The sequence below is a fragment of the Bufo bufo genome, chromosome 7 (assembly GCF_905171765.1).
Source record: "Bufo bufo chromosome 7, aBufBuf1.1, whole genome shotgun sequence".
NCBI lineage: Eukaryota > Metazoa > Chordata > Amphibia > Anura > Bufonidae > Bufo > Bufo bufo.
The window spans coordinates 179,773,563-179,789,527 of record NC_053395.1 but is presented as its reverse complement, the minus strand read 5'-3'; positions in this window follow the sequence as shown (position 1 = coordinate 179,789,527).

The window sequence follows — 15,965 nt, the reverse complement described above, 5'->3', positions numbered from 1 at the left end:
GCAAACACAGCAAGACTTCAAAAGCACAAAGTTCATTAAAATACAGTAAGAAAAGAAATGAATATGCCACATTGTTTGCCATGTAAACTCTGGCTGGTAATTTATGTACAATATTGCATCATAGAAATGTCCTTAGTGAATGTGGGCTAAAACTGTAGCATTCTTCAACGGAGCAATCATTTCTGGAGAAACGTATGGTTTGTATTGTTAGTACGATAATTGCTTATTTGTATATTTAAAGGGCTATTTTTATTGGCATACACTGTCCTTACAGAACCCAACAGAATATTAGAAAAATGATTTTCTCTATGTACTGATTTAGATACGCGAGCATAATACAAGACGTGCCTGACCCATTTTCCAGTCTAATTATCCTCTGCCTGATGTCATTATCATTAAGCAGAACAGAACTCACTACATGTTGCATGACTGGGGGGCAATCTATTTCCATTCCTAATTGGAGATTTCAGGAGTTGTATGCATTCCATCATTTGATCTGTTACACTGTCACAAAGCAGGGTCCTCAGGATAGTTATCTGCCTCTGCTCTGAAGAATTAGATTAACAGATGATATGAAGTAGACAAAGTGCCAATAAAGACTTTTACAGGTTGCCAGAATTGTGACTCAATGACACACAATCCTGGGCATACATGTGTCCTGTCACTATGAATGAACATATACAGAGAGTATCATCATAACAGTTTATTTTAATAAGATAATAATAAAAAATTAAATAATTACAGGGACTGTGCGTTTGACATAATAAATACATCATAGCATTGATATGTAATCCTTCTTTCAATCCTTCCCTATACTCCTTCTCTTCTTTTTTTCCTACAATCTACTCCTTCCTTACTTCCATCCACTCATTCCTTTCATTCTATCCTTCCTTCCTGCCACTCCTCCCTGCTGTCCATTTGTTACGACTGTAGGTAGGGACAGACAAGGACAGTGAGCCTTAAGGCTAGAACTCAGCCCGCTTTCCCTACCTACTTGCAGTGCAAGCCCTAGATAGCTAGACTGCAACTGGTCGATGGTCTCTACGCTATTTAAATACAGACGGACAAACAACAAAGACAGACAATCACAATACCAGAGTCGTACGTAAATGGGTCAGAAGAACCAGACAAACTGTGTAGTACCAAATGAGAGACAAAGAGTAGTCAGAAGATAAGCTGGGGTTAGAACCAGATGGACAATGCAATACCAAACGAGAGACAGAGAGTGGTCAGAAGACAAGCTGGGGTCAGAGGAACGAGCCACCCAATAAGCACAGGAACAAGGAAACAGGAAAACATTTAGTGAGTCAGAGACTATCAATGGCACTGGTGTATGGCCAGGAAGGGGTTTAAATAAAGCACAGAGTCCCTGATTCAGAACCTGATAAGTCCATTAGTCAGAGACTCTAGCACACAGTAATAGAGCAGCTGAGCAATCGGCCCACTGCTTATCTCAATCTGCAGGGAGAAACAGAGCATTGTTGCCAAGGATGCTGTCATGTCACCAGGGAGCGTGGCTCCGCAGCGAGTCTCTCCCGTATCCATACCGAGGCTGAGGATAGCACCGCTGGAGCCCAGACAGGTACGTCCATCGGTCTCTCCTTCATTTCCTTCTTTTTTTTTTATTTTTCTTTCTTTTTTTTTGTTCTTTCTTTCTTTCTTTTTCTTCTTTCTTTTTCTTATACTTTCTTTCCTTCCTTTCTTCTTTCCTTCCTCCTTCCCATCTGTTTTTCCCTCCCTCTTTCTTCCTTTCTTTTTGCTTCCATCTACTCCTTCCTTTCTTCCCTCCACTCATTCATTAGTTTTTTTCCTTCCATCTTCTCCTTCCTTCACTCCACTCTTTCCCTCCCTTGTTTCATTCCTTCTTTTTTTCCTTTCTTCTACTGCTTCCTTCCATTGGCCCTTTCTTTCCTTCTTTCTTTCCATCCTCCCTTTCCTCCACTCCTTCCTTCCTTCTGACCTTCTTTCCTCTAAAGAGGCTTGATATCATCCTGTTGGAATTTTGCAGAAAATTAATTGTCCCTGGTAACTGATTGGTGGTGTATAGTGTTTGGGGCTCTAGTAATTTTGCATTCTAACCATAGGAATCCAACAAGCAATCTTCTTCCCAAGGGCTCCAGTAGTAATTTGTTGCCTTTGCTCTCAAGCAGTAATACAGAACTGCTATAGCTCCATCGGTTCATTTCAGTGGTGTATGCTTTTCCACATTATAACAAAAGGTTAACACAATAAGTCACTGTGTTGCCCTCTTGTTTGTTACCAGAAATTGATAAAAACATCAGATTACAATCTACATTCTATTGTTGACAGGAGAAATGAATATTCTATCTGAAGAGCTAATGAGTTAAACCAGTAAATGCCAAGAGTTCCTGTTAAACAGTTCCCAGAGCCATTGTGTGTGTTGCCTGACATCCAGCTGAAAGTGACTTATGGGAGGAGCATTGGAAAGAAAAAGAGAGTCCAGGCTGCCAGCTGCCAATCAGCATCGCTGAGCATACTCCCTGCAATCCTGATTGGCTGAAGGCAACTCACTAACATACGGTATCTCATATTCCAATGTTCTTTTCAGTTGGATGACCAAGAATAGTATACAGCCCCTCACAAACTCTAATCCTTGGAGACGTTTAGTGGAAGTTATTGGTATCCCAAGGGAATCATCTAATGTACCACTGAGGCATATTAATAGCACATTAATATTAAACCTAAAATCACGATTTCAGTTAACTCAATGATGAAAAAATATATGCCTACTTTTATTTTCTACCCAGTGTTTCAGTCCCTCAGGTCTACTCACAGATATGTGCCCCCTCACAGTAGATATGCCAAAATATGCCCCCTTCATAGTAGATATGCCAAGATATGTGCCCCCCTCACAGGAGATATGCCAAGATATGTGCCCACTCACAGTAAATATCCCAAAATATGTGCCCCCTCACAGTTGATATGCCAAGATATGTACCCCCTCACATTAGATATGCCAAGATATGTGCCCCCTTCACAATAGGTATTCCAAATTATGTACCCCCTCACAGTTGCTATGCCAAGATGTGTGCCCCCATTCACAGTAGATATGCCAAGATATGTGCCCTCTTACGGTGGATATGCCAAGATATGTGCCCAGTGCCCCCTTCACAGTGGTTATGCTCAGATGTGTCCCCTTTACAGGAAGTGAAAAAACAAACAAATACCCCTTACCTCAATCACCTGGCTCCTCCCATGATCTGCGCTCCCATCAGCAGCAGCAGGATACTGTGACACATCTTGCTGCTGTGTAGGAGGAGCAGAGGCTGATTCCCAGCCTGCCCCGCTCCTCCTCCTACACAGATCAGCAGGACGACTGTGTGAGGACATCATGCTGCTGCTGCTGCTGTGGAGCGCTGGCAGCTCAATGGTGGAGCGGGGAGCAAATAGTTCCCTGCTTCAGTGTCGTGCCTACGATGTTTGGAACCCGGGGCGTGTCCTTTCTCTGCAAAAATTGTACCCCCTCCCTCATAGTAGTATTCCCCTCATTGTACAATCTTCACAGTAGTTATGCCCTCTCTGTGCCCCTTTCACAGTTGTAATGCCCTATCTGTGCCCCTTTCACAGTTGTAATGCCCTATCTGTGCCCCTTTCACAGTAATAATCCCCATTGTGCCCCCTTCACAGTAATAACCCCCATTGTGCCTCCTTCACAGTAATAATCCCCATTGTGCCCCTTCATATTAATAACCCCCATTGTGTCCCCTTCATAGTAATAACCCCCATTGTGCCCCCTTTATAGTAGAAATCCCTATTGTGCCCCCTTCACAGTAATAATGCCCACTGTGCCCCTTCACAGTAATAATGCCCACTGTGCCCCCTTCACAGTAATAATGCCCTCTGGCTCTTTGCCCCCTCCATAGTAGAAATGCCCATTGTGCCCCCTTCACATTAGTAATGCCCTCTGTGCCCCCTCCATAGTAATAAAGACCTCTGTGCCCCCTCCATAGTGATAAAGCCCTCTGTGCCCCCTCCATAGCAAAAAAAGTCCTCTGTGCCCCTCCATAGTAATAAAGACCTCTGTGCCCCCTCCATATTAATAAAGTCCTCTGTGCCCCCTCCATATTAATAAAGTCCTTTGTGCCCCCACTGTATTAAAAACAAAAAAAACACAGTAACTACTCACCTTGTCCCGTTGCTGAAGCTCACATACCTCTCTTCCCTGCAGGCACAGATCGCTCTGCAGCACTGTGTGGGTGGAGCGTATTCGGATTACCGGAGTGCAGGCTCCACCCACACAGACCGGCAGCACGATCTGTGTCTGCAGGCTGAATGGTGGAGCGGGGAGAAGTCTTCCTGCCTCACCATTCTGTGCGCCGCCGGCCTGAAGGAGGGGAGGAGCGCTGGGATCTGAGCGGTGAGTGACAGGACTACAGCTCCCTGCGCTCCAGCAATGAGCGCTTTTATCTGTATTGATGAAAGCACTCATTGCTTATGGCCTCTGGCAGCTGTGCTGTGGGCCCCCGCAGAAGCTGTGGGACCTGGCACTTGCCCGAGTATGCCGGGTGCTGACGCCGGCCTTGGGTATAACACCACTTTAATTTAGAATGATCCCCATTTCTCAGTTCTATTGTTTGTATGTGAAATGTTGTGCTGCCATAATTTTATTAGCTTTCTGTACTGACAAGGAATGTGGAAAAACAAGAATGCAAGAATAAGGTGGGTTTATGTAAAGTAGCCTGGTGTACCGTGTGTTTTTAGGTATGAAGCCCACATTTATCTTTAAATAGAATAATATGTTAATTATACCTCAAGACAATAGCGCTGTGCAATGATTAAACAATACCACAACACTATACCCAATATATCCAAGCGCTCACCAAAGTAGAGCTTGGCCCCCTATACCACTTAGCTGCTAAATAGAAATAGAAATATCCAATGGCCAGTTGCTATAAAAATAATACCATACTTTAATACATAATAAGGCCTCATGCACACGACCGTTGTTGTGTTCCGTTCTGCAAAATGGGGTTCCGTTGTTCCGTGATCCGTTTCCGTTTTTGTTTCTGTGTGTCTTCCTTTATTTTTGGAGGATCACCAGACATAAAGGAAAGTAAAAAAAAGTCTAAGTCAAGTTTGCCATGCAAATGATAGGAAAAAAACAGACGCGCAGACGCGGATGACAATCTTGTGTGCCTCCGCGTTTTTTCACGGTCCCATTGACTTGAATGGGTCCGCGAACCGTTTTCCGTGAAAAAAATAGGACAGGTTATATTTTTTTGACGGACTGGAACCGGGGATCACGGACGCGGATGACAAACGGTGCATTAGCCGAGTTTTCAACCGACCCATTGAAAGTCAATGGGTCCGCAGAAAATCACGAAAAACGGAGCAACGGGCACGGAATAAAACAACGGTCGTGTGCATGAGGCCTAAAAAACATAAAACCACATTGACTACATTTGCGGATAATGTGATTTTATGTTTTTTATTATGTATTAAAGTATGGTATTATTTCTATGGCAGCTGGCCATTGGATATTAATACCACAACACTGTTGGGGTCATTTATTAAGGCTGGCAGATTATACGCCGGTCTTAATACCCCTGGGCTGGCGGTGGATGCCCCTAAGTTATGTAGAGGCACATGCTCCCTTGATGGCGTAGACTTAAGCCATTTTGTACGCTAAAAACTGGGGTAGAAAATGATAAATAAGACTGGCCAGACCTTCCCTCTGCCATAGGTCCGATCGCAGACATTTATCCCCCAGATGCTGTGGTCAAATGTGACCACGGCGCCTGAGCAGTGAAGATGCAAGAGCCTCATACTTCCACACCCGTAACAGCTTCTCCCGGCTGAGATCAGGGAAGCTGTTACATTACAGCGATAGCCCGGAGCCTGCTTGAGGCTCCGATATCTATCACTAGTATATTCCAATACAGGCCTGCAGGTGGCAGCACTGTATTGGAATACAATGAATGGTGTGTTCTGTGATAGATATATACCCATCACAGAGTACAATTGGCAATCTAATGATTGCTGGTTATAGTCACCTAAAAAAAGTTTTAAAGAAAATAAAAAAATATAAAAGTTCAAATTACCCAACCTTCCCCAAAATCTAAATTAAAATAAATTGAAATATTTTTTAAAAAAAATCATAGGCTTCGCCTAATCCGAAAACACCTGTACTATTAAAATATACCAGTACCCCATAAGGTGAATGGCGTAACAGAAAAAAATTCAATATGGCCACTTTGGCTTTTTTTTCACCTCCCCACAAAAATTCTATAAAAAGTCATCAAAAACTCACACACTCGAAAAGTGCACATTGCCTCGCAAAAAATGATCCCTCACGTTTTTTTTTGTTTTTTTTAGCAATAAATAAAAAAAACTATACAAGGGTCGTAATCATACTGACCTGGAGAATGAAGGTAACAGGTCAATTTTACTGCATGGGGAGCGCCAAAAAAAACCACAAAACTAGAATGTTTTCCAGCTCCCACTACATCATATGCAATATTAAATGGTGCCATTAGGAAGTACAACTTGTCCCACAAAAACAAGTCCTCATATGGCTATGGGAATGCAAAAATAAAAAAAGTTATGGCTCTGGGAAGCGAAGAAGTGAAAAATGAAAATGCAAAAAAAACGAAAAAAAGCAGGGTCCTCTAGGGGTTAAATGTGTAATAGATTTTGTATCGCAACCATAATTAATACATTTACTCAAACGTAAAGACAAGACATGAAAAGTGTGAACCGATAAAGAGCGGTCCCTCCCTCCATTACAAGAGCTGCCGCTTGTAGTAATGATAACCACAAAACAACCACAGACTGTGGGCCATAACGTCTGACACAAATGGCATATCTTGGGACCATATTAGTTCATTCTGTCTTCAAGAATTACCGTTGCTCTCATTGTGTTTTAGGAAAAATATGTGTCCCAGCAAACCTTGAATTTTTTATGTGTTGCCACATTCAGATGTAAACATTTGTATTCGCCGAATGGTTTAATTCATAAATGTACTAAAGTCGCTGCGAGCAAAACGATAATTAGAATAGTAATTGGACATACGACACAAAAGTGGTGGAATGCAATCATCTGCAGAGGCGCCAACTTCGTGAAGTCAAAAATAACTTGGAGAATTAATTACCAGAGGGAAATAAGAATAGCCCTTCTTTCAGAGCATATCCCATGAATATCAATGAATAAACATTCATCTGCTGCACATACACTGCATAATAATCCTGTGGAAGATACAGCGCCAAAGTGTAGACCACGTTAATGGGGATGATTCTTCTTTTAACAGTTTAACATATGCTGTGTGACCTTGTTATATGTCCCTTTAGGGTGTGCAGCACAAATATTGAGGGGGGGGGGGGTTAGAACCGCCATTTGTCTAATGTTGTGTTCACATCACCGTTTCATTTTCCATTCTTCTGATCCGTCAGAAGAACGGAAAAAAAAAAGCGGATCCTATAAAAAAAAAAAACGGATTCTGTATGCAGGGCTTTTTTATTGTCTTAAAAAACGGATCTTAGACGGATGCTTAAAATACAGGGTCTGATTTTTTTCTGATGGATCAGAAGAATGGAAGATAAAATGGTGATGTGAACCCAGACTTAGTTAAAGGGGTCGTCTCACTGCAGCAAACAGCATTTATCATGTAGAGAAAGTTAATACAAGCCACTTACTAATGTATTGTGATTGTCCATATTGCCTCCTTTGCTGGCTGGATTCATTTTTCCATCACATTATACACTGCTCGTTTCCATGGTTACAACCACCCTGCAATCCAGCAGCGGTGGCCCGTGCTTGCCCATTGTAGGAAAAAGCGTCGGCCTTTCTTTACGATAGATCATCAACATCTGATGAAAGTGGGTCAGACTCCTGGCAACCCTACTGATCAACTGTTGGAAGAGGCTGAAGTGCTCAATCTTGCAGCCTCATCCTAAGGCTCTGACGTCACGTCTATCTATTATATGACCTTTGTGCAACTCAGTCCCATTTAAAGGGAGTCTTTCACCTAATCTGAGCGTTTTAGACCTCTCAGATCAGGTTATAGACTCTTTGACCCTCATTACAATCGAACCTATCTCTTCTGTGTCCCTCGTCCGGATCATGAAAATAACACTTTTAAAACTTATGCAAATGAGCTTCTGAAGGTGCCTAGGGGCGGCGCTACTGGGCGATGTGCCCAGAAAAACAGCTTTTTATATTGCGCATGCGCCGGCCGGCTGTCTTTAGTTGGCCGGCGCATGCACAATATGAAAAGCTTTTCCCAGCCCGCCGTCCTCTGGTGCCGCTCGTGACGTCCGCCGGCTAGAGGTGTGTTTTTATGGGCACATCGCCCAGTAACGCCGCCCCTAGGCACCTTCAGAAGCTCATTTGCATAAGTTTAAAAAGTGTTATTTTCATGATCTGGACGAGGGACACAGAAGAGATAGGTACGATTGTAATGAGGGTCAAAGTCTATAACCTGATCTGAGTGGTCTAAAACGCTCAGATTAGGTGAAAGACTCCCATTAAGTAACTAAAACTTAGCCGCAATACCAAGCCCAGCCACTATGCAATGTACGGCACTGTTTTTGGCATGGTATAAAGAGGCCACAGCAGTCCTTTGAGTGCTGGGGCCCCTTTACACAGCTGATGGGAGGTGGGGGGGAGCTAGTCTCCACCGATGATGTTGATGACCTATCCAGAAATCAGGTCATCAATATTTAATTCCCCAATTCCCTTTTGAGAAAATGTATACCTCTATACAGTACATATACTGTAGTATTTATCAGGTATACATTAAAATTATACCTTGGGCTGGTAAAGAGTAATATATTACTCTAAATGATTAGGAATATTTCTAAAGCACTCAGTTGGCGACTTACATTAATTGAGATCTATTTATCTGTAGAGTCACATTTCCTGTGATCCCTGACAGCAAAACATGTGAATTCTGCGTGAATTTTGGAGATAGTGATTTTCTTCGGCTTTAAACGGAGAGCTAGTTGCATGCATCACCATTCATCATCTCATTTGACTATAAAGAATTACTGAAGCGAAGGGCAAGCAATATTAATGCCTGCTGTATGATGGGACCAGCTTGGTTAGGATAGGCAGTAAAGCTGAAGCAATATTACACTGTGAAGAACGCATAGAATTGAACCCATAGAATCAATAAAGGGCAATGAGGTGTAACTCTGCCTAAAAATCAGATTTATATGCCACGTACCACGATCAGTCATGACATCAAAACCACCTCTCCTCATGCTGCCAAAACAGCTCTGATCCTTTGAGGCATGGACTCCAAATGAGCTCTGAAGATGAATGTCAGGACCCAAGGTTTCCCAGCAGAATATTGTTCAGAGCATCATGCTACCTCTGCCGGCTTACTTTCTTCCCATGGTGCATCCTGGTGCCATCTCTTCCCCAGGATCCACCCAAAGGTCCACATGATTCGTTAGTCCAAGCCACCTTCTTCCATCACTTCATGGTCCAGTTCTGATGCGGATGTGCCCATTGTAGGCATCTTCAGTGGTATACAGGGGTCAGCAAGCTCTGATGCCTTGTGTGTTCTGACACCTTTCTTTCATACTGAGCAATTTTTTTTTTCTGCACTTTATGCTACAGTAGATCTTCCATGGGACTGGACCAAATGGGCAAACCTTTCTCCCTCACAGATACCAAAGAGCCTTAGACATCCATGGCACTGTTGTCGGTTCATGGGCTGCTCTTTTTTGGAGAACTTTTAGTAGATACTACTAATCACTGCATACTTGGAACACCCATCCAGATTTTCCACTTTGAAGTTGCTCCGATCCAGTCGTCTACCCATCAAAATTTGACTGAGATCCTTGTACAATTTTTCATCCTCTTCAAGTACTGACTGATATATAGCACTCCTTGACAACTGAAGTTGTCACAAGATAGCCCATATTATTCAGTTAACCTGTTATTCGTTTTTATATTATGGTTAATCAGTGTGATGGTCGGAGAAAAAAGGATGACATTGTCTACAGGCCCTGCAATGGTTACTGTTTGTGGTATTCAACTTCGAAACCATCAAAAAGCAAAAATGGCTAATTAGCATATAATAATATGAAATATGTCACACAATGGGAAACTGTCCGCTATATATACCTGGGGGGCCAAGGTCCCTCTACTTGTCTTATCTCCATCTGACTCTCCGTAGTGTGCACATGTAAGCTTCTTTGGGTCGCTACCTTCCGTGATCTGTGTCTGACTCATTACGTTGCATGGACTCAGCTCTTGCTACTGGATTCCTTGCACAGAACGCCATACCCATCTGAGGGTAGTTTTAGTAAATCAGGAAAAGATGATCCAACATCTTGATAAAAATCCATGTTTTATTAAGGAAATGTATAAAAACCAATACAGGACACAGTGGATAAATATTGTACCATGCTGACGCGTTTTGACTCACTCCTGAGTCTTAAAGGGGTTATCCAGATGAATATATAGATGACCTATCCTCACGATAGGTCATCACTATCACATCGATGGGGGTCTGAGTCACGACAATCAGCAGTTACAGGATACAGCTGTGCTCACACTGTACTTCACTTCAATGGGGCTAAGCTGCAAACAGGCAATGTGACATCACCGTATATTAGTCACGTGGCCTGGTTGCTACCAGGCCATGTGACCAATGTACGGTGAAGTCACATGGCCTAGGAAGAGGCCATGGAGCGCCAGACACTTCTAACAGCTGATAGGTGGGGACCCTGAGTGTTATACACCTGCCAATCTGATATTGATGACCTATCCAGGGGATAGGTCATCGATATCAATTACCAGACAAACCCTTTAATCATAGCTATGATCATAGCTCAGAATTTCCGTGCATCTTCCCCTATAGGGACGAGCTGTCATCTACTTAGTAAATTTTGCTAAATTACTACATTTGGTTTAGCTAAATACAACTGAACGCAGGGGGTGTACACTGCCATGGATAATTTGTAAGCCCCCCTATACCCATAGTGTCCTACTTCATACTCCAAACACACTTTATGGTTTTGTTGCGGTGTGGTGGCTCCCGTGAGCCCATATTTGTTGACTAAGATTTTTCTTCCTTTAAATTTCCCCTGTTCCTTGCAAAATGCTACCAGTCAGGCAGCTTACATTAGTGAGAATTGTCCAGAGTACATGCCAAGCGGTTCAAAGGAGAGCCCAGGGCATGTAAAGCACACGGCTGCGTTGGCAGCAGGATCCACAGACAGAATTCTTAGATCTTGGCCGTACCGCTGGGGTTAGAGCAAAACAAACTGCAACGACAGCTCTGAGCATGTTTGTCATGACATGTCCTGGCAAAGGTTTCATGATGAGAAAGGCATTTTAATTGGAACAAATGTTTTAATCTAACAACCCTCTAGTTCCAATAGACCGATTGGCAACAAGATCTGTATCAGCATTTCATTCCACAACAACAGAACATTCCTCATATTGAATTGCAGAGCTCATTCAGGAAGCCAGGGCTGTCTATCTGCCAGTCTTTGGAAAAATACATATCAAGGAGATTAGCTCTGAAAAATCAAATATAAAAGTGATGCATAATTACTATAATATATCATATAAACAGAATACGCTCTAATTCCATACAAATCACCAGTTATATGCCATATGGATGTAACTCACTCTCCAATTTCTTCCAGGCTGAAAAAAAAAGGGACAACCACAAGCAGAATATTAAAGAACTTAGAGCAGATTCCCTTCCTTCACACAGTGAGGAGGTATGGAGACTCCCTAGCCTAGTGGGAAGGAAGTTCAAGGAAAATTAGCGAAATCAAGTACAGCCACTGGCCAAATAGTCATAGTCTCAAGGGACTATAAATATGGCCTTTAGATTTGTTGTCTGCTCTATGTCATGAGTTGAAAAACTGTAATAATGACAAGATAATAGTAACTATGTAAGCAGATACAATGTAATCGAATATCACACTAATCAAAATGAATTAAAGGGAACCTGTCTTGAGGGTTACCTCAAATCGCCCCCCTCTTGGCAAGACCTGTAAAGGGAAGATTACTTGCTGGCCGTGGCAGAGACCGAATCCCCTTGTGTTATGTGACTATTTGTCACAAAGTAAGGAGATCCGATGACAAGTGATTGGCTGTGGCGATGTCAAACCGGATGTTTACAGCGAGGGAGCACAGCGGAGCAACACAGACCATGAGGAGAAGGAGCGGGAGCCAGTGCCAAGAAGCAGGTAAGTCATCTTCCTTTTACAGGTTCAGGTTTTGTATCTTTTTTCCCATGATTTTCAAAGTACAATAATACAGCCCTGATCAAAAGTTTAAGACCACTTGAAAAATGGCAAAAAATCATATTTTACATTGTTGGAGCTTAACAAGGTTCCAAGTAGAGCTTCAACATGCAACAAGAAGAAATGAGAGTGAGACAAAACATTTTTTGAGCATTCAATTAATTGAAAATAACGATTAAACTGAAACAGGCTGTTTTTCAGCTGATCCAAATTTTAGGACCACATGCCTTTAAAAGGCCAAATCTGTGCAAAGATGTGGATTTATTGTCATTTTCTGTCAGGTAGTCACACGTTGTGATGGCAAAGCCAAAAAAACTCTCCCTTTTTAAACGTGGTCGGGATGTTGAACTGCATAAGCAGGGTCTCTCACAGCGCGCCATCGCTGCTGAGGTGGGACGCAGTAAGACAGTCATTTGGAATTTCTTAAATGATCCTGAGGGTTATGGAACAAAAAAGTCAAGTGGAAGACCCAAAAAAATTTCATCAGCACTGAGCTGGAGGATCCAATTGGCTGTCCGTCAAGACACTGGACGATCCTCGACCCAAATTAAGGCCCTTACTGGTGCTGACTGCAGCCCCATAACCATCAGACGGCATCTGAGACTAAAGGGCTTCAAAAACAAAAAACGTCTTCAAAGACCTCATCTCCTTGAACGCCACAGAACTGCTCGTTTGGACTTTGCAAGAGAGCACCAAACATGGGACATTCAAAGGTGGAAGAAAGTTTTATTCTCTGATGAGAATTTTTTTTAACCTTGATGGTCCTGATGGTTTCCAACGTTACTGGCATGACAAGCAGATCCCACCTGAGATGTTTTCTACGCGCCACAGTGGAGGGGGCGCCATAATGGTCTGGGGTGCTTTTTCCTTCAGTGGAACAATGGAGCTTCATGAAGTGCAGGGGTGTCAAACGGTCGCTGGCTATGTCCAGATGTTGTAGAGAGCATTCCTCATGACTGAGGGCCCTCGTCTGTGTGGTAACGACTGGGTTTTTCAACAGGACAACGCTACAGTCCCTGCGGGGACAAGGGACTTCTTCCAGGAGAATAACATCACTCTTTTGGCCCATCCTGCGTGTTCCCCTGATCTAAATCCAATTGAGAACCTTTGTGGATGGATGGCAAGGGAAGTTTACAAAAATGGACAACAGTTCCAGACAGTAGATGGCCTTTGTGCGGCCGTCTTCACCACTTGGAGAAATGTTCCCACTCACCTCATGGAAACGCTTGCATCAAGCATGCCGAAACGAATTTTGGAAGTGATAAACCATAACGGCGGAGCTACTCATTACTGAGTTCATGTTTGGAAGATGGATTTCTGTTTTGGGGGGGTTTCGTTTTTTTTTGGAGGTGTGGTCCTAAACTTTTGATCAGCTGAAAAACAGCCTGTTTCAGTTTATTCGTTGTTTTCATTAAATTGAATGCTCAAACATCGTTTTGTCTCACTCCCATTTCTTCTTGTTGCATGTTGAAGCTCTACTTGGATCCTTGTTAAGATCCAGCCATGCTAAATATGATTTTTTGCCATTTTTCAAGTGGTCTTAAACTTTTGATCAGGACTGTATGTCATTTGAAATTCAATTTCATCACATCGTAACACTTTTCATGGGATAGCCCCCTTCACATGAGGGGTGGTAATGTTGTGACAACTCCTTTACATAAAATTGACCTATTCAGTTCAGAGAAAAACAATCTGCAAAATAAGTCGGCTCCAGGCGCCACATGGATATTACCGTAAAATTAATCTTCGCTCGCTGTGTAAGACTTTACTTGCTGTTTGGGTATGTTATGTGCAGCATTACAATTGCAGAGTTATCAGATGCATTTTGTGAGACACTTAGGAAGCAGGAAGCGACATTTTCACACATAAACTCCTCTTGCAGATGTATACCGAAAGGAACATAATGAAACAGCTGCTGTCCCTACCAACAAGTGGAGCTGAGGAAATTGTAGGAATTATAGAACCAATTAGAGAGGTTTTAATTAACCTGTCACAACCAGATAAATGAGCAGGAAGCGCTCCTTTTGCGTCACCAATATGAAATGCTTGTTTGATTTTTCACTACTTACCATAATAACTGCATAAATCCTTCAGTCTATTTTTTCCATACCGTTCTCTCACATGGAGTATTATATTCCGAAGAGGCAAAGACTGACGTAAACAGCAGAAGGGTTGTGACTATGTATGGTGCCCTGGATAGCTGACAAATTTTTCTGAGTACACTCAAATCACTGGCTTTATGCAGACTTTTTACATGTGTTCCAGGGCTTTCTATATCAAAAAGTAGCAGAACGTATCCTGATGCAAGCGGACTATATCTTTCGATGGATATAACGAAAGCGGCGGCTCCCCAGGCAGATCCAGAGTGATAAAATAGGAGGGAGAAGTCAGAAGCCTATGCACTGTTATGTGGGTACTGTATTGCAGTAGTATGTGTGGTCATGTTGTAAGAGACTATTTTGTTTCACATTTCATATCTTCGTATACAAAGAGTCACATGATATTTTAAGTGCAAACAGACAAAAAACACATAAAAAGGATAAAAAAACATTATGCACAATATGAAAAATAAACAAGTGGATGTGTACGGCCACCACTATAGAAAAAACAGACTATGACAGCACTCTCTAGAACTAAACACATAAATTACTTATAAACTAAAACCCTATTTTGATATGATAAATATAGCAAATATATGTTGATCAAAGCACATTTGTGCCCACCCACCACAGAAAGGTGACCTCAGTCCAGGAGGGAATCTAATTTATTTGATACCTGTCTCTATGCCAGTGGGCATCTACATTCAGGAGAGCAGAACCTGCACATATACTGTGTTGCTACTTGTTACCTCTGTGTACATTTAAAGGAAATGTGTCACCAAAAATTGTATCTGCTAGTTAAAACCAGATAGTAACACATCTCCTTTTTTTCTAATCTGTTTTTATTTTCTGATTGTAGCTTTTTTTATTTTATTTGCTGAACATTATTATGGGGGCGGCCATCTTGCCTGAGCTGTGCTTAACAGCATTTACAAAACATTAAAAAAAAAAATTTGTCACCAACCAGCGGGTGTGAACCCACTGTGCCACGTATCCTACCTCCTCTAACGGCGTTGTCTACGTGAACCCCTCGATTCTTCACAGTACCCCTGATAGTGGGGATAGACTTTCCTGAGGGGAACACCAGGTCGCTACCTCTTGGGGAGGATAGGCACACGAGGCAGCTGGTCCAGGTGGACCAGGAGATACCTGAGAAAGGTATCAGAAGTACAAGCAATGTCAGCAGGAGGGATCGTTACCAGGAACAACTGTGCAGAACCGAAGGATGAGGCAGAGGCGTAGTCAGACAGGCAAAAGGTCAGGGCAGGCGGCACAGGTCCAGGTCAGGCAATCCGGGTCGGAAACAGGAGAGTGAAGAAAAGCAGGCAGGGATCAGATGGGTAGCAGAATCCAGGAACACAATACAAGTCAGGAACACAGGAACACAAGTGGTTATCAGGAACTTAACAGGACACAAGGACCATGACACTGAGGCATCTGGGAAGGGGGCTGAGACACTTATATATGTGCAGGAGGGCTAGGATTGGTCAGCGAGGTCACATGATCTAACCCATAAAGCCCAGGAAGTGATGCACGCCGGCCCTTAGGGAAGTGCTGCAAGAAACAAACAGCAAGCATGCTGTGGCCAGGGCTGAGAGGAAGCTGTGGAGTGGATCCCAGAACAATAGTAGC